General features: G+C 45.0%; 1 long non-coding RNA gene across 2 annotated transcripts in view; it reads left to right on the top strand.

The window, feature by feature from the left end:
- Positions 1-18055, top strand: part of LOC129501298 (uncharacterized) — a 112184-nt gene that overhangs the window by 76993 nt on the left and 17136 nt on the right. For both annotated transcript variants that reach the window (XR_008662706.1, XR_008662705.1), the window contains exons 2-4: positions 8672-8869; positions 10487-10561; positions 12115-12296. This is a non-coding gene — a long non-coding RNA (uncharacterized LOC129501298). The remainder of the gene's footprint in view (positions 1-8671; positions 8870-10486; positions 10562-12114; positions 12297-18055) is intronic.

The raw sequence follows: 18055 nt of genomic DNA, 5'->3' as shown, positions 1-18055 counted from the left end.
GGTTGATTTTTTTTGCTGCCTTTTCTCTAAAAGACAAATAATAAGAAATGAATGAGGTTGAAAGCAAATGAGAACCATATTTGGAAAGCAAAGCATACTCAAACTTTTGGCTGAGCTGGTTGCAAAGAGCTAAAGTTCTTTAATCATCTTACTAGAGATGTAGCCAAAAAATGCAACTTGAATCTCTTTCTCTCATACACACACACACACACACACACACACACACACACGTCCACACCATACCCTCCCACTTTTTCACTGTAGATGAATCAAGATGGTGGAGACAGAATATGATGAGAACCATTCCTACTCTCCATCTACTTTATAAAAGCCTTTGGCAATTGGTAATCTTTGCTGCCATAGTTTGGGTAATCCATCTATCAATTTTTATTCTTTAAACATTCATTGTACAGCATGAATTGGCTGCAAGGAGCTAATAAACAGCTGGAATAGGTATTGTACTATGAATACTCAGAGAATGGCAAGTTATTTAAGATCCAGAGTCTTCTAACAGATGATTTTTCTAGAAGAAGATGAAACATTTTGGGCCTAAAAGAACATTACTACATTTGAAGGTGGGAATGGGATGGGAAATGACAAGTTTACTAGAATTAAAATAGTGTCTTATTAGCTAACAAATTGATGAAACACAGAGGGTTTTCCTGTGTCAGACAGAGTTAGCCAGGCCCACTTTATACAGAAGTAAAATGGTGTGATTTCAGGATGGTTCAGTAGACACTCCATTTTCAGAGTAGTTCAGGGTTTGTTCAAGGTTTGAAACGTTACTACTGTCTTTGTTAACATAGAGACAGAAGACATCAATCTGGCTTTATGGATGTGGGGGAAGATATGGGCTTTTCTAACGAAATCTAACTTAGATTGATATCGGATAAATCTGGTGTACTGTAAGAACATTTTTACTCAACTCGTGATGTTTCTGTTTGTTAAGGGGAGCTCATTTAGCGTAACTCCTCGTCTTTTTCAGTCCATTACTCATACTTCCCCAAGAGGGGATGGAGTATCTTAACTGACTAATATATCTGGGCATGCTCAGGTCAGTTCCACCCATGTTCCTCCTGGGAATGAGTTGCTCACACAGAGGAAGCATTCTATTCTGCTCTTCTAGTGGAGGGATCATTTTTCTCATTGGGGTCCAGTGTTGGCGGATCTATTCAGCTAACAGACAGCTACATCCTCCAAACCTGGCCCCTATTAGAAACAAAGGGTATTTTTATCTCCATTTGCCAGTTAATTTTTACAGAACATGGACAGAAAAGAGGATGCTGTGTATTGGGTCCCCTCAGACACCCCAGCATGTTTTTGAAAAGATTTATTTATTTATTTACTTACTTACTTATACTTATTTGGGGTGGGAGGGCAGAAGGAGAGGGGAAAAAATCCTAAGCAGGCTCCCCAATGAGCATGGAGTGTCATACGGGACTAGATCCCACCACCATGAGGATCACGACCTGAGCTAAAACCAAGATTCGGACACTCCACCAATTGAGCCACCCAGGCACCCCACCTAGCACAGTTTACATGTCCAGGAATGTAAATGGAAAACTCAAACATTTTCATTCTGATCCTGGCTCTGTCTTTCCTTAGGTGTTTGAAATTGGGCAGATATATAAGCTTTCAATGCTTCAGTTTTCTTGCATGTGAAACTAGTTCATAAGATCATTACCTTATAATTATATGTGTAATTAGATGCCACTCCAAGACTTATGTTTATATATTACAGTATACTGTCAGAGGGTTTTTTCCAGCCAAAGAAGCTTTCAGAATTCTGTATAGGCAGATACTGAGGAATCTCTGTTAGTTACATAATGGATGGCTGATCAGGTTATAATTTTCTGAGCAAAGGATATATTGGATTTTTCTGGATTTTGAGCCTTTTTAAAACTGCTTATCTCCTTGGAAAGGGAAACTCTGGCAAGGATCTAGAATTATTTGCAAAAGGATCTCAGGGGCCTTCTGAGAAGGCAAGGCCTGAGATCTCAACTCAGTGCCCCAAGGTTCAAAGCTATAGTGATCCACCAGAGATGGATCAGATTAGCCCTAACCAAGACCAGGGATAGGGAAGATTTGTGAAGTCCCTAAAAATGAAATTATATTGAGGAAAGAGGACTGAGATTGACGGCCTGACCTCAACACAAAGCCATGGGTCTGTTAACAAGGACCATACTAATTCTATATAACAACCACAAAATATTGGTGGAAAAACCAATAAGCACCATTTAGGTCTGGAGTCTGCTGGCTGAGTAGGGGTTAATGATCTATGCTGGGCTCAGCTTCATGGTTCTGTTGACCTCCACTAGGCTTGTACAAGTACATATTGGTTTGTTGGAGCTTAGCTAACCTAGACTGACCTTGGTTGGGGTGGCTCAACTCACTTCCATGAGTGAAAATACATGAGACTTCTTATGGCCTAGTCTTAAAATTGGCACACTGACACTTGATGGTTTTTTATTGGCCAAGGCAAGTCACAAAGACAAATCCAAAGTTAAGAGCCTCGGTGTCCATCGAAAGATGAATGGACAAAGAAGACATGGTTTATGTATATAATGGAATATTCCTCAGCCATTAGAAATGACAAATGCCCACCATTTGCTTCAATGTGGATAGAACTGGAGGGTATTATGCTGAGTGAAGTAAGTCAATCGGAGAAGGACAAACATTATATGTTCTCATTCATTTGGGGAATATAAATAATAGTGAAAGGGAATAGAAGGGAAGGGAGAAGAAATGGGTAGGAAATATCAGAAAGGGAGACAGAACATAAAGACTCCTAACTCTGGGAAACGAACTAGGGGTGGTGGAAGGGGAGGAGGGCGGGGGGTGGGGGTGAATGGGTGACGGGCACTGAGGGGGGCACTTGACGAGATGAGCACTGGGTGTTATTCTGTAAGTTGGTAAATTGAACACCAATAAAAATAAATTTATTATTAAAAAAAAAAACAAAGTTAAGAGGCAGGGAAATATACCCTGCCCTTTAGTGGAGAAAGTTCCTAAGATACATGGCAAAGGACATGGAAGTAGGGAGGGGTGGGGAATTGGGACAAATGATGCTGTCTATCAGTGTTGGGGAGTGGTTTGGACACAGACTGGTAAGGTTCATATTTGGGGAACCTCCAGGCATAGCACTCAGCCACCGATGTTTGTGTGGTAGAGATGGACTGGTGAACAAGGCAATGTGAGCTCAAAAGAGTTGCAATCTTTGCATGGAGGATTATAGTGACCTCGGCAAGGTCTTCACAGAATTAGAACTCAAGGGTAGCTGTGAAGTCATGAAGGGCGACCAGTGACTATGGTGTGTGCTAGTTCTTCTTTCCAGAAAATAATTACAAAACTCTTTGCAACTGTGTAACCTCCTGGAATTTTTGTGGGTGAGATATTGGGGGAAGGATTTAAAAATAAGATTATGGGCTCTCCAATAACACAACATGCAAGAAATTTTGGAAAACTAATAGATATATGGCCATAAATGTACTCTTAATTGATGACATAGATAATTTCATGCACAAAGGAAAACCACTCACAAATGGATCCACTTCATCTGTCCCACCATGCTCCTCTTTTTCCCTTCCTTTTCCTATTTTCTTCCTAATTTTCCAAAATCTATAGTTACAGATATTCAGGAAGGTATCATGATTCCTATTTGGAAAATGGTCAGTGTTATAGGTGAGAGGAATTAGAAATATCATTGTGTTTCTTCCCCTTCCTAATATCAGTTTTAGCATAATCCTCCTGACATCCCATAGTCAGGTATGTGATGAAAAATCCAATCCAGAAGGTTTCATTCGAACAGGGCAACCATTTTGTTTCCTGTTCTTCATTCAGATGAAGAATGTGCTCTTCCTACAAGACCATGAGCAATCTGACAGGAAACCAGTGGTGCTGGCTGGTTATGTATCTAGAGGAGAACAGACATTTGTTAGGAAACGATAGTCTCCTGCCCTCCCTTACGCCAGTACATGTGGTCTTCCTGTATACCTCTTTCATACCCCACAGTGTCCAAAGTCTGGGGTTAATGGGCAACATTTTTAATCAGCAAAGAAAGAACTTCAGGTCCATCAGGACTTTGAAGGGGTCTGCAACTCAAAAGTTTACTGGTCTTGTTTGCTTATGAGGGCACGAGGCCATCCCAGCCCATACTAACTGCTCAACCCTGTTAAAGGAAAGGTCGCTCTGTTGCCCAATTAGAGTCTGGGTCTCAGAAGTCAGTGCTTTATGAATAATTATAAAGAAGAGATGTGGAAGGAATTCAATGGTTTGTGAGTATCAGTGTGCTGATAGGACACAGAGATTGGAATAATATATCATAAAAATCATGAACTTCAGGTTTATTATTTTAATTATATTTGTTACATAAGTAACAATATAGTCACAGAGTTTAAAATTCAAAGGTGAAAATGTTATCCTGGATAAACTCTTCCCTCCAATCCCAAACATCACAGAGTTGTTATAATTAAATGAAATGATATGTATAAAGTACTTTGTATAATATTAACTCTCAATAACCATAAACTAAAGATAATAATGTAAGCTATTTATTTCACAAAACACAGATGCAGGTGGGCAAAAAAAATTACCTTTCTTTATTTTTCTTGTTTCAAGCCTATTTTTCTTGTTTTCAAGCCTTGTTTCAAGGATTCAAGCCTTGTTTCAAGACTCTATCTTGAGTCCTCATTCAAATAGACACAGAAAAGTTAATGTAATTGTTTTTGGGTAAGCCCAGTTAAATTCAGTGATCTCACAGCCATCATGAGTTATAAGCAAGTCACAGTCAAGATTTCCTTCTCCCTCTTTCTTCTTATCCCCAGCTGGTCTTTGTTCCAGTAGGGAGAGGTCTGTCTAACCACTGACTGGCTGCTATCAAATTTGCCAATGTGGTGTTGTAGGCTAGGTACCTATGTATTCTCAGCTGTGGTTTGCCTTGGCACTCTGATGACCCGCTGCTTCAGATATGCCCTGTCCTGCATCCATCTAAGATACTCTCCTACATACCAGCAATCCTCTGAGATACAACTCCATCTTTCCAGAACATCAGTGGTCCTGTGCATGGACTACATGCTATGGTGTTCCCTCATGCTGATCCCGAGTCTCTAAAGGCTTGCTCTTTCCCAGATATCTTTTGTGTTTCACTCAGAAGCCTTGAGTATTTTCAGATGGCCATCCATTTCCCTTTAGGGATATAGAAAACCCAGGGTAGCATCTGGCTCCATTGTGTTTGGCTACTATTTCTACCCCACTGTTGATATATAACAATGGATTATGCTTGCAATCTCTCTGCACTTCATGCCGGTAGCAAGACATAGGTCTTCTCTATTCTCAGATCCCCAATTTAAAAAGGGATCCTTTGTATGCCCCTACTAGATACTCTCACACTTGTGATTTGACAGATTAGAAGGATGTACTACTTCTATGCTGCACCTAACCCTCCTATTTCTTCCTCAGATTTCCTCTCTCTACTCAGCTTAGAAGCTTAGAAGCCTTCCTCCGTTGGGTTGGAAATGGAGGAGGACACAGATGGAGGGAAGGCAGGAAAAAATGGGTGCTGCTTATTCACAGCATACTTTTTCTGTCTTATGCCTGGATAATTCTTTCTGAAGCTGAGGACTTTGGTGTCTTTGCTCCCTGTTTCTGCAGTATTTTGATGATGGAAGCTATTGAGGGTACAAATGAACAATATATGTGAGGATATGCTTGGAAGAACATGTCCATTACTACTCTATATATCATCCCATACTCAGCCTATCGCTGCCTGTGCATCTGATTGATGTTTGTCCAGTAGGGAGCATGCTGTCCAGTAGTCCTGAAGAGAAATTTTGTTTGCTCTAAAAGGTAACTGTGGATTAAGAAGAGCATTGGCTTTGATCTAAGATGACCTGGGTCAAGTCCAGACACTGCCTCTTCATTGTTAGGTGATCTTGAGCATGTAATCCCTTTGCACCAAGGCTTCCCTTTTTTTTTTAAAGATTTTTATTTATTCATGAGACACACACACACACACACACACACAGAGAGAGAGAGAGAGAGAGAGAGAGAGAGAGAGAGAGAGAGGCAGAGACACAGGCAGAGGGAGGAGCAGGCTCCTGAAGGGAGCCTGATGCGGGACTTGCTCCTGGGTCTCCAGGATTACACCCTGGGCTGAAGGTGGCGCTGAGCCACCCGGGCTGCCCAAGGCTTCCCATTTTTAAAAGAGACCATCCTTTTAAAAGGATCATAATACTTTCCTCCTAAGGTTGCTACAAAAATTGGCAGGTATAGTCTCTGAAAGTGGTTTAATATCTGTAAAGCCCATTAAAATCTCAACTACAGTTTCCCCAAATCCTCTACTCTGTTAAATTGTCTTATTATTAAAGGTCATCAAATGAAGTGGGAAGAGAAAAGTTAACTATCCTCCCAGACATCCTTGAGATTACTCAAGTGATCATGCTGAAACAATGGCTGATAATGACACCAACATAAGCAGGTAATTCACAAAAAGAATGGTCCTATGACTTTCTGGTGTTCAAAGCTAATATCGAGTAGGATTTCAACAGTACATAGCAGACCCTTAGACAAATTTGAAGAAACTTAGCTGTGATCTGATATTTGACAAAAATAATTTTATGCACTTGCTATGGATTTAACTGCATTCTGCCGAAATTCTTATGTTGAAGCCCTAACCCTCAGTATAATGGTTTTGGGAGATGATTAGGTATAGATGAGGTCATGAGTGTGTAATCTCTTTCTCTCTCTCATTCTCTCTCTCTCTTTCTGCCTTGTGAGGATACAATGAGAAAGCAGCCATCTACAAGCCAGGAAGAGAGATCTCACCAGAAACTGAACATGCTGGCACCTCAATCTCAGACTTTCAGACTCTAGAACTGTGAGAAAATAAATGTCTGTGGTTTAAGCCACCCCATATGTGGTATTTTGTTATAGTGGCCTGAACTGACTAATATAAATACCCTTATAAATTCTCTATTTCTCCATGGTTGGTTCCTTCCCATCTGCCCTAGGCAAAGTCTGTTTATAGAGCTTTCTGTCTGCTACATTAGAAAGGCAAGCAAACATTTATCCCTATCTGTACACGTTTTCATTTCCTCCACCATGGAACTAAAATCCATCAAATACTTCCCACAACTTTACACTCTTAAATCCGCCTTCAACCAATACAGTCATTTGTGAGCAAGCTTCTGCATTTTCTAGTATGCATATGGTAAAGAAGTATCTTTCTCTTTCTTTCTTTCTTTCTTTCTTTCTTTCTTTCTTTCTTTCTTTCTTTCTTTCTTTCTTTCTTTCCTTTCTTTTTCTTATCCAACCAGTTCTTCTCTTATCCTCTTTGGTAAGTTACAAATTCTTTGAAAACAGCAACAACATCATTCTTATTTTTGAATGATATGCAACTCCTAGGTCAGACCCACTTGGGCTTTCATGCTAGTCTTTCAGTTGTCATCCCATCACTTAGTAGTTACATGAGTTGTGTTTTTCCATAACCTCCCTGAGCCTCCCAGTTTTCTCATTCGTAAAGTAGAAAATGTACCTAACTCACAAGTTTTGTGTGATCTTTAAAGAAAGTGTGGGAAAGTCTTTAGCACCTGGCTTGATTCTCAGTATGCCCACGTGTGGAAAGTATTTCTGATTTACCACCCTCAAAATGCAGCCCCAGAGAAATTAAGCATCTACACTTCAGGCAGTGGCTGGTGAGAGGGAACGGGATTCTCCTAGGGGCTGGGAGGCTCTACGCCTCTGCAGACACGGACCTGGACAAAGTGGGAGGGCAGTCACCCCCAGGGGAACACTGGGGATCTCAGGGATACTCAAGGACTAGTGAGACCTTGAGTCTGGGAGATAATGAAAAGCTCAGCTTGAGGTCTTGAGCCAGTTCTACAAAGTCTCTTGAGTCCAAAAGAAAGTCACCCTCATATCAGAACTCTGCACTCTAGAGCCTGGGAGTCCCTCTCCTGCCCCTTACATCCTTCAAATCCAAGTTCTGGGCACCCAGGCAAGGGTCTCAGTGCTGGGGCGTGGTCATGAAAGAGGAAATGAAGACACAGATTCCTGAGAGAGAGAGGGAAAGAGAGAGAGAGAAAGCATGTATGTGCCAGGGGTAGAGTCTATACCCAATGCCTTTAGGAAAAAATGTAGGGAAACAACACCACAAATACCAGTGCCAGGTCCCAGGGAAGGAGAAGCATCCTGAAACGAGGAGCTTATTTGAAATTGGAGAGGAGTAGGAGCAGCTCTAGGATGAGGATAGGAGGCCCCGGCAGCTGCTGCAGGTAGCACTGCAACTTTTAGGTTTCCTGAGAGATCAGTTGGAGTGTGGGGGCACACATGCAGGAGATTAGGAGCTGAAATGTTATCTCTGTAGCCATCCTCATGCTGTTTCTCTAAGTGAAATTTCTTCTCATCTCAGTTCTTTTATAAAACTTCTACCCCTGCACATGGCAGGGATTAAAATTTTCTTGATATCAACAGAGAGTCATTGTGCATGGGGCTGGGATCCTCTTGGAGCCTCCATGGAAGACCTGCTTCACTTCAAATTACATTCAGAATAGCAAATAATTTTTAGAATACATTTAATAGGAGCAGGACACTCATTTTAGTGTCCTGGACATGGTCCAGGGGACTGCAATCTAACTTCTCCATTTCATATATTCGTGTTTCTAAAATTCCCCAGAAAGGTCATTCCTGGGTTACAAGGAATTGTGAAGCAGGAAATAAGAATTCATCTTCAGCCCCACCACCAACTCCTGTGCTTCTGGGTCCCTGAGCAAGCCTCTCTCCAGCCTCTGCTCTCAGTTATTCCATCTGGGAAATGGGAATAAAAAACTCCCACTTGAAAACATGAAGATAGATTAGAGATGATATTTTGAAGGTGAGTTCTCATCTAGGTAAGAGAATGCTGCATATTTCATGGATGCTCCCAGGGACAAAATCACACACATGTGAAAGCCATCTTCCCTCCCCTGTAATTGAGAAGAATTGTAGAACTTGAATTGGGCAATTCGTCATTCTAATGTTTGACAGGGTGTGGCTAGTAATCTAAAAAATTGATCATTCCCAGCTAACATCAACAAGGGGTAAATACTAGTGGAATCAGTTGGCCTTGGAAGGAGGCAATAAAACTCCCAATAAAATAGCTCACTAAACGCTAGCCTTGGCTCTGGCTGAGATCTCCACACTAGGGCCTTAAAGTCTGATGAGTTTTTGGTGTTACACTTGGCAGCAGCACCACCTCCAGGGCCAGCAGGCCTTATAAAACTGCCTTCCCTCCTTCACAAGCCTGCTCCTGCTCACCATGCAGGGAATGTGTGCTCTGCTGGTCAGCCCACTTTTATAGATGAGGCCAATGTGGCCCAAAGGAGGTTTATAATTTGCCTAATGGTTAAGATTTGGGGGAAGGTTGCCTAGATGTAGACAATCTCATTCTAGATCTCACCTCTTTAATCACTTAATTACAGGGTATATCGACCTATAGCTGCCATGGGGAGCAGGCTCCTGGAGAAGGTACATAGAGACTGTGCACCATGTCACTGTCCTCTCAGACCAGCTAGCTTCATTCACTCAGCTTCATAGATATCCCAGTGAAAGTTGGGACTGGTGTTTCTGTTTTCTAATGGGGAGGCTGAGATGCAGGGCAATCAGGTGTCTCACTCACTGGTACTAGGCTCTGTGTGGTAGAGCAGTGATCAGAAAGCAAGTCTGCTGGCCTCTGCCAGACAGCCTGAGTCTCTGCAGCCCGGCCATCTACACCAGAGACACCCATCAAAGACACTTCTCAGCCCTCCCATCAGCAGACTTTTTTGCCTAAAGGTGACCAGCTGATAAACAGCTGAGTGAGGGACCTCAAGCACCAGATATAATGCCAGAAAAGGAAGAGACTTTAAGGAATATTTGATCTGGCCCTTCATTTCACAAATGCAGAAACCAGGGCAACTTGCTCATGGTCCCAAACTACTTGGTGAAGTGTGAGAAGTGGAGCCCAGGCCATCCTACAAGACATTTCAGTGCTGGGCAGTGGCATGGATCCGACCAAGAGCCTCTTATTGCCCGCAGAACTTCTCTGGCCCTAAGGAGACCCTGTAGGACTGGGTGCCGCCTTTTCATGGCACCCTTGCGGCTGTCGGTGCACAAAAGGCAAGCCCTGCCACATGGGGCAAGGCACTCAGCCTTGGGGCTTCTCCTAGGCCTTGTGCATAAAAATGATCCTCAGCAAGCCGTCCCTCCTGACCATCCCCCTCCCACTCCTAGCCCGAAACTTAATTAATCATGTTTGCATCTGGATCCAGACAAGACAATAGCAGGGATGTGTTTTTGGTTAGGAACTGAAGCTGCATTCGCAAAGGAATGTTGATTAGTTAGTGGTTGGTATCATTTTTCATGCCTTTTTAAGTTACAAAAATTTTAATATCAAAGCATTTCTCCCTGCACCGCACATATCTATTTCTCATAAGTGCATTCTGCTGGCATAATTTTCTTTTCCTTCCTGCAGGCTCTGTTTATGAGATGATCCATCAGGTTGTCTCAGAGTCTCCATCCAGCCCTTCAGCAACCGGAGGCGTTCCAGGTGAGCCGTCAGCTACAGCCCACAGCCTCTGCCCATGTGGGAAGGGAAGGAGGAAGGCAGGCTTAAGGCCTGGGCCAATCAGGGAGTCAACAACCAGCCACTGCAGGGATGGCAGGCTCTCCTTGCAGCATGTCCTGGGTCAGACTGAGCCCTCATTATAAATCCTGCTGTTCCTTAGAACAGGGGCAGACCCCTAAAGGGAAGAAAACTTTCCCAACCTCCTGTTCTAGACCCATAGATGTTGAGGTCAATCAATTCAGTCTCCAATTCTGCACCAGGAAAATATCCTCGATCCGGGAAAATCTCCTAATGCAGGAAGCATGTCTTAATGTGTACAACATGCCCATATGTGTAGAACATGTCAAGTTGCAGATGATAAGTCATGGCAGTAAGTAATGTTGGAAATATGTGGCAGAGCCGGAAATCTGTCTGCCCCACCGGCCCTCAAGCTAGACTTCCCTTTCAAACAAAGGTGATGGAGGGGTCATGGAAGACGGTGAGGTACTCTTCCTTTTGTTCAGTGGCCTTTTCTGCTTAGTTCCAAACCTGGCTTAGGCATGATGAGTACAGTTGCAACAGTATTGATCCCAACAGGGCCAACAAGAATGAGATGTTCTAAGAAGCTCAGAGGCAGGCATACCCTCCATCTGTCTTGGAAACCATCAGTATCACGTGGCCACTAATTCCCCAGACGTCTCCAGTTCCAGGGGAGAGGAGAGGGCTGGTTACAGGAAAGAATCACTGCAGGGAAATCAGGAATTCAGGGTGTGTTAGGGGTGCATTGGTCCCCAAAGCAGTTTGTGTTTGCTATTTGAACCGATTTGTTAATAGTCCCAGATGCTTGCTCTCGCTACTGACTTTGGCAAAGAAGGTTGATTGTAGGATAGGATGATGAAACTGGTGGCTGACCTGGAGACTGAAGAGGACTCTGAATAACTAAACAGCAAATTCAAGTTCCCAGAAATAATTGATGAATTACCTCATTGTTTATTCAGAAAATAAAGTGCCAGCTGGGTGACGCAGGCTACACTGGTCCCACTTCACCGTGGGGTTCTGCTTGACTTGGCCTCATTCTTCCTCCCTCCACCCCCAGGACTTTTTCGGAGACGTGACCTTAGGGTTGGATAGGCACGAGGGTGCCTCGTGCTCTGAGGAAAGATTTTAGTATGTCCAAGTTTACACTCAGAGGTACACATGGTATAGAGCAGGAGACAAACCTGGCTTGCTGCCTATTTTGGTGAGTAGTTTTACTGGAACAGAGCTGTACCCATACTATGGTTGCTTTTATGCTACACTAACAGAGTCAAGAAGCTGCGACAGAGACCGTAAGGCCCTCAAATTCTAAAATATTTACCATCTGGCTTTTTACAGCAAAAGTTTGTCCGGGTATAAAAAATTTGCCATTTCCATGTAAAGAATCAGTGGTCCTATAGGGAGTGTCCTCAGATTTCCTGATTTTCTTCGCTGAGACCCAAACCACAGACTGACCTTATTAGAAAGTTCTTTTGTCTTTAATATTTTTAATCTTTGTGATTCCTGCCCCCTGGTGGAAGATGTCTAAAATATCAAGTGGTGGAGATAGAAAGCAAAGGAGGATAAATACCTTCAAATCCTTGACCCAACAATGTTGTGCAGAAACCAGAGAAAACCACAAGCTATCAGACTTCACAGAGCTGATGGGAGTTCAGCACTGTGACCCTGTTGAATGGTCATCTGTGAAACGCACAAAAATCAGGTAACTTGCACTCATTTATTTTATAATTTAAAAATACTTATGTACTGATTCATTGGTATTTACCACAGATAAAGGTCTGCAAAGCACGCACAAACAAAACAAAACCTTTCAGATATTGTGATAATCTAAAAATATCCTCTGGGGAAAACTAACTATTATGTAAATACTCATTCTTATTGTCATCTGGACAAAAACATAGATGTTTTTGTAGTACTGTTGGGACTTTTGGAGGCAAGTGAATACATGAACAACAGAGGGCAGAGGTGTTGGGTTTTTTGTATAGGGTACAGTCTGGATAACCACAGTCAGCCTTACTGGAAAGCCCACATCTCAAACATTCTACTCTATAAACTTGCTTTTCTGGGGAGGCTGAGGGGAACTTGGTGCCTTGGTAAGTACGGGTGATGACACGGTCCTGGGACTCCTCACAACTGGGTTCGTGAAGACTCTCCCAGGCCACTCTCCCAGATGCCTGTGTCCTCAAATCACACATAAAACCATTCCCTTGACTCCCTCCTGGACCCCAGATCTTTTCCCCATTCTTGTTGGAGTGCTAAGTGAGACTTTCAGAGTATCAAAGAATTTGCCAGAACTGAGTATGCCTTGGCACCTTCTCCTGGATCACTGTCTTCTTGGACTACATACACCATGGTTCAGGAGGGATGGGTTGGACAAAGATGAGGAGGGTCACTGTGTTCACACAACTCATGAGAGTCAAAGAAGAGGCACCGTAATAAATCTTCTGGGAAATTTTCCAAACTGACAGTGGGATCTGCAATGGAATGAAGGAACATTGTAAATTGCCACAGCTCCAGTTCAGCTCAGCCCAGAATTACAGATTTCACTGGGGGCTTGCTTGGTGACAAGCACATGTAGAGTGTTGAGTGTCAGGAAATCTGGGAGGAACAAGCTCCTGGCCTTGCTTTGGAGGCTCTCACTGGAGGCCACTGGCCTTGGCTTTGCCAGCTGAGGGGCATGAAGCCTGTGGCAGGAAAATCTGAGGCAACGCCAGGGCTCTGTCTGGAACATGTGGAAGCCCTGATTACCTGTTGTCCCTTACTCTTAAAGCCCCTTCCAACTCAAGGTTTAGAATTATCTCCTAACCCTCAATCTTGTAAGATGGGATTGTCATTAAAAACATGAGGGATGGGTCTAGACTTTCCAGATCGTTGCTCAGTGGGAATTACATTTCCCTCACAAGAGGCCTGTGAAAGAAGCAACCTTATTCCCACTTTACAAAAGGGGAAAGTAACTCAGAATGAGTAATTGATGAGCCCCAAATCACACAGGTTAGAAATGGCAGAGCTAGAAATCCTATAGCTCTGGACCATCAGTGTCTACAAAGAGCCCCAAGGGAGGCTTGGAAGGGGAAGACAGGCCACGGAAGGGCAGTTCAAGGGGGGAATCTTCCATAATATTGTGCAGTTGCCCTCCCACATAAAGGATCTCCAGAAGAGGGAGCCACTGGGGGCTAAAATTCACTCTGCGTTCTGTTCCTTTGGCCATGTGTCCTGGCAAGGTACTCAGCCCTCTGGAGAAGGTCCCCTTTCCTAATATGCACCAGAAGGGCACTGGGGGCTCGTGCTGGCCCTGCTTGTGGGTGGACATGTAGGGCGGGAGGGTGTGGAGAGGGATAGGTAGGTCCACCCCCTAGCTTGAGGGCGTGAGGAGAGCTGTGGACTGATCTTTTACATTTATCATAGCACAGCTTTTATTGTTGTGGCTTTACCTGCTTCCCTCATTCCTTTCCTTCCCTGAATACCTATACAAAGTCTATATGAAGCAGAATATTTGTTCATAAAATGTTTTTTTCCAAGACCAATGCAGAAGATAGAAAAGAGGGATGATGCGTGACAGGAGAAAGCATATTGCCAATTCAGACATTAAGAAAGATATTGCAAATACAATTTAGAATTAGCCTACTTCCAAATATCATAGTAGAGTGGAGTTCTAGGAAAGAATATCCAACAAATATTTCCTGAGTGTTGTGGGTCCAGTATTAAGCCTATACTCTAGCTTCAGACAGAACAATTAGTAATAAAAGCACTGGAATTGATCAAAATCACAAGTCCCTTTCACCAACTTGGGGTCCAAATGCAGTTTAATCTCTGATTTTTCAAGCCTCTCCCCCACGTACTCTGTGAACAGTGAATCCAGTGTTGTCTTCTTTCCTCCATCCTCACCCTGAATTGTTCAGGAATGCTGGGGACCTCCAGTTTAAAGATACAAGACCTGAAGTCTGGTCACTTGCTATTGCTGTTCATGTTGCTGCCCTTGATGATGCTTTTGAACTTGGAATTGCTGGTTTAGAAGCTAACTTGGGTCAGGCTGGTAGAATGTGGCCCACCATTGCTGTCCCGGTTATAGAGATTTTAGGTTCACATTCTTGTGTTCAGCCATCTGCCCCCCAAACACAACCACTGTGCCTAGCAGGTGGTTCTGGAAAAGCTTCCAGCATCAGCCATACCATGTCACATCATCACCAGACCTCCTCTGCAATTCTTTTGGTTATTGTACTGAGCTGGGGCTATGACCCCAGGTTTCCCTCTTTCTTAAGTTTAATTTTGTCTCTCTGGACCAAACATCCCTCTCTATCCACAGACCTTGGTTGGGAGTGCCCCAGTCCACTCTCTCAGGTCTTCCTGTGTTCAGATGTTGGGAGGCAGGAGTTGTCAGTCTTAGCATCTTATCTCCCAGAAAGTTCCTGTGCTTCTCCCCACCCTGCAACCCATTCAAATTGGAACATTCTGTAATGTTGCATTGGACTTGCCAATGTAGCCACTGGATATGCCATTGGATACATCTATCCATTGGATACACCTCCACTTTAGGACTTTGCATGCCAGAGGGTTTACAGACTTAGCAACCTCACCCTAGTAACATAAAGTTCTTTTATCTCCGAAGGTCAGAACATGGCAGGCCTCCATAACCAACGAGGGCCTTTAAATTACTCCCCCCACCCCCAGAAAAACTAAATCCTTCAGATGACCGAGAGTCTCTACTTCTAGATATAAGAAAAGGTAGATTTTTTTTATCGCGGCCTTAACAGAAGCCCTGTTACGTACACTGATATCATACTTCCGCCAATTGGGTGACAGAGCAATTAGAGAACAGGAAAATCCAGGCCAAGGGCTCCCAGCCTGTCTCCAACATTTCCCTGCTCCTTTCTGTGGCCAAGAGAGGCGGTGCTCACTGCTCCTTTGCTAGCTGTTTCCCACTAGCATCATCCTTCAGAGCTGGGTTGGCACTTTACCTCCTTTTTTTTTTTTTTTTTTAGATTTCATTTATTTATTCATGAGGGACACACAGAGAGAGGCAGAGACACAGGCAGAGGGAGAAGCGGGCTCCCTGCGGGGAGCCCCATGTGGGACTCCAGGGACCCCCGGATCGCGCCCTGAGCCAAAGGCAGACGCTCAACCGCTGAGCCACCCAGGCGTCCCGGCACTTTACCTCCTGAGTGAATCGCATCGAGCACGTTCAGTGTGGGTTATTATCGCAGACGAGGGAACCGATAGAGGGGAATTAGTCGCTTCCGCGGGGTGCCGCCATCTAATGGATTCCCATACACGCTGACTCCCAGCTCCGAGCCCCTAAGTCCCCAGCGCCAGATGTGATCCTAAGAGACGTCTCGCTGGTGCAAGAGCCAGGGTGCGCGGTGCCTCCAGGAGCCCCCACCCCAGCATCGAGCTGGGAGGGCGGTGCGGAGGGACCGCGACCCCCCGCCCCACCCCATCCGCGGCTAAAAATGAGGCCCGGGCCCCGGGCGAGCCTCCCCCGCGGCTGCCAGCCACAGAGAGAAGGCGCTGGCAAGAGCCCAGAGAGGATCCCCCACATGAAATATATCGCTTGCTGACACTTTTATGACCTGGGCCCGCTTACAACACACAGGCCGGTGCACAGCTCTGCGTTCCCTGCCCAGCTTGAGATCACATGCTCACCCTGCGGCTGCCACTTGGAGTCAGGAAAGCCCATATATTTCCCTCCTCAGATAGGCCTAGTGGTTCTAGTCAGGTGCAGAAAGCCAATAAATCACCAGCGAAGTCTCGGTGTATCTCTCGGTCAGGAGGCTTGTCATCTTCCCGGCCTTGATCCACATGAAAGCCGCCCGCGCGGGGGGCGGGCCCGGGCCGGGGCGGGGCGCCCACACCTGCAGGGGCGCGGCCGGCTCCGCGGGTGTCCAGGCGCCCAGCACCTCCTCCGCTCCCGCACGCGCCCCCCTTCGCTTTGATGTCCGCGGGCCCGGGATGGGGGGGCAGGCCTCCAGCCGGGGGGAGGGCGGCGGGGGGATGCCAGTATCCCCATCAAGTCCTCGTTGCCTTGCAGCTCCTCCGGGAGCGGGAGGACGGAGGGCAAGAAAGGCGCTTCCTGGGCGACCTCCCGTGGCACGAGGGAAGGCAGGGGACGGGGGCTCACGCCACGCTGCCCTGCCTTGACATCCATGCCTGACAGGGTGGCTTGGCGGAAAATACACAGCGGCAGGAGGGGCGGCCTTGGGTGCCAGTCCCTCCAGGCAGCGGGGCCTCTTGGGTCAAGTCGCTTTCTCGTGTGTGTCCCCTTTCTTCCGGAAAGCAGCGGCCTGGTCCTGCTACCGGAATCCACACATCCTTTATTCATATCCCACATCGCCACTTGCCTCCTTTGGAAGCTAGTACATTTGCTAATATTCTGTACTTTCAATTCCCTCGTGTGTCAGGAATACAAACGCCCTTGTCACAGAGCAGGTGTAGGAGTTAAATGAGGCACCAAGTGCAAACGGCTGCACCTGGTACCCTGTGTAGTAAAATCGTGTAAAGGTGATAGTTGCATTTTTATTATTCCCTCGTTTGTCGAATGTTGGTTTTGGACGAGATGCACTGTAGGACCAGGTGGCCTGCTCAGGCACCTGAGCCCCCACTTCTCATGCTTACAGTTATCATGAGGATCCAAAGGCCAGAGGTCTGGGAAGTCTGACTGCTCAGGTTGAGTGCCTCACTTCCTAGGCATTTGGAAGGCTCCTTCTATGTCCTCAGCCCATATGTGTGGGAGACCACTGGTCTCCCACTGACAGCCGGAGTATTGGGGGCTAAGGAGGGAACTGCTCTGAGCTAGTGGCCAGCTGTGCATCACAGACCAGACCGGTGGCCTTTTCTGGCCAGCCATGCCAACATGTTTGTTCAGGTACCACATTCACTATACAGAACAGTGAAAGCAGAGAGTTCCCTTAATGAGCCCTCTTTAATTTGACTTTTAAATTGCTTACTCAACAAATAGTTTAATATCATCTCCCATATGAAAGCCACCAAGAAAAACCTGTCACTTAACTACACTGGGCCTCAGTTTTGTTTTGTTTTGTTTTTTTCATTGTAGATTTTGGGAGCAGAAACGCCAATGTTTTTCAATAGGCAGTTATTGGTGTCTGGGGCCAGGACAGTCCTGCTTTTGGAAAACATTTAGCACCTGCACCTTAAGCCTTAGATGACAGCAGAATCTCCAGGCATGGGGTAATCACATATGCCCTCACATTTCCAGACACGCTGAGCTGATGATCACTGAATGATCCCATTTTCCTCCTTGTCCTAATACTATATCTATTTAGGGGTCCTGGTTCAGGTACTAACCAGGTACTGTGATTTTGGCCAACCAAGCTGCTTAATTTTTTAAAAAAAATCTGTTTTAATGGATCAACATATCCTATGCTGTCTGTGTCACAGAGCTATTGTGTAGATATAATTTTAAAAATGAATGTGAAAACATTTAAGTGGTCTCTGAGGGTGAGGTAC

This window comes from Nyctereutes procyonoides, unplaced genomic scaffold (genome assembly GCF_905146905.1).
Source record: "Nyctereutes procyonoides isolate TBG_1078 unplaced genomic scaffold, NYPRO_anot_genome, whole genome shotgun sequence".
Taxonomy (NCBI): Eukaryota; Metazoa; Chordata; class Mammalia; order Carnivora; family Canidae; genus Nyctereutes; species Nyctereutes procyonoides.
This window is presented reverse-complemented; position numbering and strand designations above follow the sequence as displayed.